Genomic DNA, 6,000 nt, shown 5'->3' on the forward strand with positions numbered 1-6,000 from the left:
CACAACACTGTAGCTTTACTGACCAACCTAAAACATTTTTTGCACATCTTAGAGAAGCAAAAACTAGGAAATAAGGAAAAATAATATTTCTGTGATTCTGTTGCAATACACTTACTACATTCTAACACCTAGTGATTTCAATATTGCCATAACAACAACAACAACAACAAAAAATGCCTGTTTCTAAGGTGTTGAAATACATTCTTCAACACTGAAAGTGCAACATAAGATTTTACAAAATAGAGATTTACCCATTTTCAACACCGTTTTTCTTATTTGAAGGTAAAGCTACTCCAGTCACTTAAAGCCTTTGTCTTTTAGGCAGACTCTCCTGTTGCAGTATTGAAAACATTCAGGTTATAGAGTGTCCTGGTTTCAGGTAGGACAGAGTTAATTTTCCTCCTAGTAGCTGGCAGGGTGCTATGTTTTGGATTAGGATGAGAAGAGCGCTGATAACATGCTGATGTTTTAATTGTTGTAGAGCAATGCTTACACCAAGCCAAGGACTTTTCAGCTTCTCGCTCTGTCCTGCTAGCGAGCAGGCTGGGGGTGCAGCAGGAGCTGGGAGGGGACAGACCCAGGACAGCTGACCCAAACTGGCCAAAGGGGTATTCCATACCATCTGACGTCATGCTGAACAATATATAGGGGTGGCTAGCCGGGGTGGGGGGGCCGGCTGCTCGGGGATAGGCTGGGCATCGGTCAACGGGTGGTGAGCAATTGCATTGTGCATCACTTTGTACACATTATTACTATTATTATTATTATTATTATTATTGTTATTATTTTCCCTGTCTTAATAAACTGTCCTTATCTCAACTCACAGGCTTCACTTTCCCGTTTCTCTCCCCCATCCCAGAGAGGGAGGGGGGAGGGTGAGCGAACGGCTGTGTGGTGTTTGGCTGCCAGCCGGGCTAAACCACAACAGTCAATTTGGCGCCCAACGTGGGGCACGAAGGGTTGAGATATCGACAGATTTGACCAGAGTGTGTTAAACTAAAATTGGTATAAGTATTCGACCTGCTTAATAGTTGCTAGTCACAATGTTGATTGCTTTCATCTCAAGTCTGCTATACCTGTTTCCCAAATTGAGTTTTATAGCAAGTTACTTTCTGTATGTGCTCCCTGTCATGCTGTTTATCCTTTCCGGGCCCTGGTTCAAGATTGTTATGGTACTGTGTGGTGTAACGATGGCTTATGAAATGATGAAATATCTGGTTATGACTCTAACCTGGTATTTGTACTCAGCACTGTCGTCGACTCTATACTTCGGAAACCATATCTCAGAAACTATTAGCAATTACACCTATTGCCTTTTTTCATCAGGGAGTCAATCTGTGGAGGGGACAGGGGAAGATATTTTCTCCTACCTGTTCACTCTCCCTTCCTCCTTCACCACCCTCTTATCCCCCGAGCTAGTTACGGTAGCTCTCCAAGATGTTGAATATCCTTGGGATACTCAGACCAGCATGTTCTTGTTGTTATGTCTCCTGAATGCGCTTCAGGTTTTGTTTAAGGTTAAACAACTACTTAGGAATCTCATCCGGAGATCTGTCTTGAGGCGGGATATTTGCGAGTGGCAGGGAGTGTGGGAGGATATGGGCAGGTTTCTAGGGCAGTGGGCACCTCCAGTGTTTTGGACGTTCACCCCTGAACAACTGCAAAATCCTAAAAAACTGGTAGAATGCTTGAAAAAAAGGTGTCATGACTCCGGCAGTTCCGAAGTGACACAAATCACTGTGGCGTGCTGGGGTCTGGCCTGTGCCTATCGAGCTGCAATTGATGCTACTATCAACCTAGTGACAGCTCCCGCAGCCGTTCCAGCTCCAGCTCCCGCAGCCGTCCCGGTTCCAGCTCCCACAGCCGTTCCAGCTCCCGCAGCCGTTCCAGCTCCAGCTCCCGCAGCCGTCCCGGTTTCGGCTCCTGCAGCCGTTCCAGCTCCCGCAGCCGTTCCAGCTCCAGCTCCCGCAGCCGTTCCAGCTCCAGCTCCCGCAGCCGTCCCGGTTCCAGCTCCCACAGCCGCTCCAGCTCCCGCAGCTGTTCCAGCTCCAGCTCCCGCAGCCGTTCCAGCTCCAGCTCCCGCAGCCGTTCCAGCTCCAGCTCCCGCAGCCGTCCCGGTTCCAGCTCCCACAGCCGCTCCAGCTCCCGCAGCTGTTCCAGCTCCAGCTCCCGCAGCCGTTCCAGCTCCAGCTCCCGCAGCCGTTCCAGCTCCAGCTCCCACAGCCGTTCCAGCTCCAGCTCCCGCAGCCGTCCCGGTTCCAGCTCCCACAGCCGCTCCAGCTCCCGCAGCCGTTCCAGCTCCAGCTCCCGCAGCCGTTCCAGCTCCAGCTCCCGCAGCCGTTCCAGCTCCAGCTCCCACAGCCGTTCCAGCTCCAGCTCCCGCAGCCGTTCCAGCTCCCGCAGCCGTTCCAGCTCCAGCTCCCGCAGCCGTTCCAGCTCCCACAGCCGTTCCAGCTCCCGTAGCCGTTCCAGCTCCAGCTCCCGCAGCCGTCCCGGCACCCACAGCCGTTCCAGCTCCCGCAGCCGTTCCCACTCCTGTGGCTGGGTCAGAGAAACGAACTGTAGCAGTGCAAGTTGCCCCTGCAGAGGGTACTCCAACCCCTGTGGCAGACCCTGTGGCTGGGTCGGAGAAACGAACTGTAGCAGTGCAAGTTGCCCCTGCAGAGGGTATTCCAACCCCTGTGGCAGACCCTGTGGCTGGGTCGGAGAGGCGAGCTGTAGCAGTGCAAGTTGCCCCTGTAGAAAAGGTGAAAAAATGGTATAGAGACTCAGGTCGTTTAGAACGCAGAAAGTCTTCTGCTAAGTCTGGGCGTGGAGAAGACGAGGCTGGGCCATCAAGTGTGCAGGAGGATGAAGATGAGGATGAGGATGTTGAAAAATCAACAGTAACTACCCGAACCCTATACCAGCGTGAGCTACGAGATGTGCGAAAAGATTTTGGTCGCTGTATAGGTGAACAGCTTGTCACCTGGCTGCTCCGGTGCTGGGACACTGGAGCCAATGGTGTGGAATTAGAGGGCAGGGAAGCCAAGCGGTTGGGATCCCTTGCTAGAGATGCAAGCATTGACAAAGCAATTGGAGATGGAGCACGATCTCACAGCCTCTGGAGGCGTCTCCTGTTAGCTGTGAAGGGAAGGTATCCCTACAAGGAAGAACTTGTATGTCTACCAGTCAAGTGGACCACCATGGAGAAGGGAATCCAATACCTGAGGGAATTAGCCGTACGGGAAGTAATTTATAAGGACCTAGACGACGCACAAACATCCACAGATCCAGATGACGTCCAGTGTACTCGACCCATATGGCGGAAGTTTGTACATAATGCACCATCAACATGGGCCAGCACATTGGCAATAATATCCTGGAAAGACGGTGAAGATCCCACAGTGGGTGACATGGCTAAACAACTCCGGCAGTACGAAGGAAATCTCTCCTCTTCCCTACAGGCCTGCGTCTCGGCTGTGGAGAAACTCTCTGAAGAGTTCCACCAACTTAAAGAGAATTTATCTTCCCCCCCACCTGAACAAACCAGTGGCCACCAACTAAAAGAGAATACTTTGGAGAAACTTTTTGAAGAGGTCCACCAACTTAAAGAGAATTTATATTCCCCCCCACCTGAACGAACCAGTGGCCACCAACTAAAAGAGAATACTTTGGAGAAACTTTTTGAAGAGGTCCACCAACTTAAAGAGAGTGTATTTTCTTCCCCACCTGTACGAACCAGCGTCTCGGCTATTAGGGGTAAACGCGCATCCGTGCAAAGAAGACAATATGGTGGGTACACACCCCGCGCCACCCTGTGGTTCTACCTACGTGACCATGGAGAGGACATGAGAAAATGGGATGGAAAATCTACTGAGACCCTAGAGGCACGGGTACGTGAGTTACAAAAGAAAACAATCGGGAGAAAGGGGTTCTCTGAAAAGTTTGCTGCTCCAACTTCTAGCAGGCAGTCTTTTAAACACAGAAACGAAGATTCTGACCAGGACTAGAGGGGCCCTGCCTCCAGCCAGGGGGAGGAAAGGGACAACCGAGTTTATTGGACTGTGTGGATTCGATGGCCTGGCATGTCTGACGCACAGAAGTATAAGGCTTTAGTAGACACCGGTGCACAATGTACTCTAATGCCATCAAGCTGTAAAGGGCCAGAGCCCATCTGTATTTATGGCGTGACAGGGGGATCCCAGCAGTTAACTGTATTGGAAGCTGAAGTGAGTCTAACTGGAAATGAGTGGCAAAAGCACCGTATTGTGACTGGCCCGGATGCTCCGTGCATCCTTGGCATAGACTATCTTAGAAGAGGATATTTCAAGGACCCAAAAGGGTTCCGCTGGGCTTTTGGCATAGCTGCCTTAGAGACAGAGGACATTAAACAGTTGTCTACCTTGCCCGGTCTCTCAGAGGACCCTTCTGTTGTGGGGCTGCTGAGGGTTGAAGAACAGCAAGTGCCAATCGCTACCACAACTGTGCACCGGCGGCAATATCGCACCAACCGAGACTCCCTGATTCCCATCCACGAGCTAATTCGTCAACTGGAGAGCCAAGGAGTGATCAGCAAGACCCATTCACCTTTTAATAGTCCCATATGGCCAGTGCGAAAGTCTAATGGTGAGTGGAGACTAACAGTGGACTATCGTGGCCTGAACGAAGTCACGCCACCACTGAGTGCTGCAGTGCCGGACATGCTAGAACTCCAGTACGAACTGGAATCAAAGGCAGCCAAGTGGTATGCCACAATTGATATTGCTAATGCATTTTTCTCCATCCCTCTAGCAGCAGAGTGCAGGCCACAGTTTGCTTTCACTTGGAGGGGAGTCCAATATACGTGGAATCGGCTGCCCCAGGGGTGGAAACATAGCCCTACCATTTGCCATGGACTGATCCAGTCTGCGCTGGAGCAGGGGGAGGCTCCTGAACACCTGCAGTACATCGATGACATCATTGTGTGGGGTGACACGGCAGAGGAAGTTTTCGAGAAAGGGAAGAAAATAGTCCAAATCCTTCTGAAGGCCGGTTTTGCCATAAAACAAAATAAAGTCAAAGGACCTGCACGAGAGATCCAGTTTTTAGGAATAAAATGGCAAGATGGACGTCGTCAAATCCCAATGGATGTGATCAACAAAATAACAGCTATGTCTCCACCAACTAGCAAAAAGGAAACACAAACTTTCCTAGGTGTCGTGGGGTTTTGGAGAATGCATATTCCAAATTACAGTCTGATTGTAAACCCGCTCTACCAAGTAACTCGTAAGAAGAATGCTTTTGAATGGGGCCCTGAGCAACGACAAGCCTTTGAACAAATTAAGCAGGAAATAGTTCATGCAGTAGCCCTTGGGCCAGTCCGAACAGGACCAGACGTAAAGAATGTGCTCTACACCGCAGCCGGGGAGAATGGTCCCACCTGGAGCCTCTGGCAGAAAGAACCTGGGGAAACTCGAGGTCGACCCCTGGGGTTTTGGAGTCGGGGATACAGAGGATCTGAGGCCCGCTATACTCCAACCGAAAAGGAGATATTGGCAGCATATGAAGGAGTTCGATCTGCTTCGGAAGTGATCGGTACTGAAGCGCAGCTCCTTCTGGCACCCCGACTGCCGGTACTGGGTTGGATGTTCAAAGGAAGGGTCCCCTCAACACATCATGCAACTGATGCTACATGGAGCAAGTGGGTTGCACTGATTACTCAGCGGACTCGAATAGGAAACCCCAGTCGCCCAGGAATCCTGGAAGTGATTATGGACTGGCCAGAAGGCAAGTACTTTGGGATATCAGCAGAGGAGGAGGTGGTCCGTGCTGAAGAAGCCCCACTGTACAACAAGCTACCAGAAAATGAGAAGAAATACGCCCTGTTCACTGATGGGTCCTGTCGTATGGTGGGAAAGCATCGGAGATGGAAAGCTGCCGTATGGAGTCCTACACGACGAGTTGCAGAAGCTGCTGAGGGAGAAGGTGAATCGAGTCAGTTTGCAGAAGTGAAAGCTGTTCAGCTGGCCTTAGATATTG

The sequence above is a fragment of the Cygnus atratus genome, chromosome 3 (assembly GCF_013377495.2).
Source record: "Cygnus atratus isolate AKBS03 ecotype Queensland, Australia chromosome 3, CAtr_DNAZoo_HiC_assembly, whole genome shotgun sequence".
NCBI classification, from domain to species: domain Eukaryota; kingdom Metazoa; phylum Chordata; class Aves; order Anseriformes; family Anatidae; genus Cygnus; species Cygnus atratus.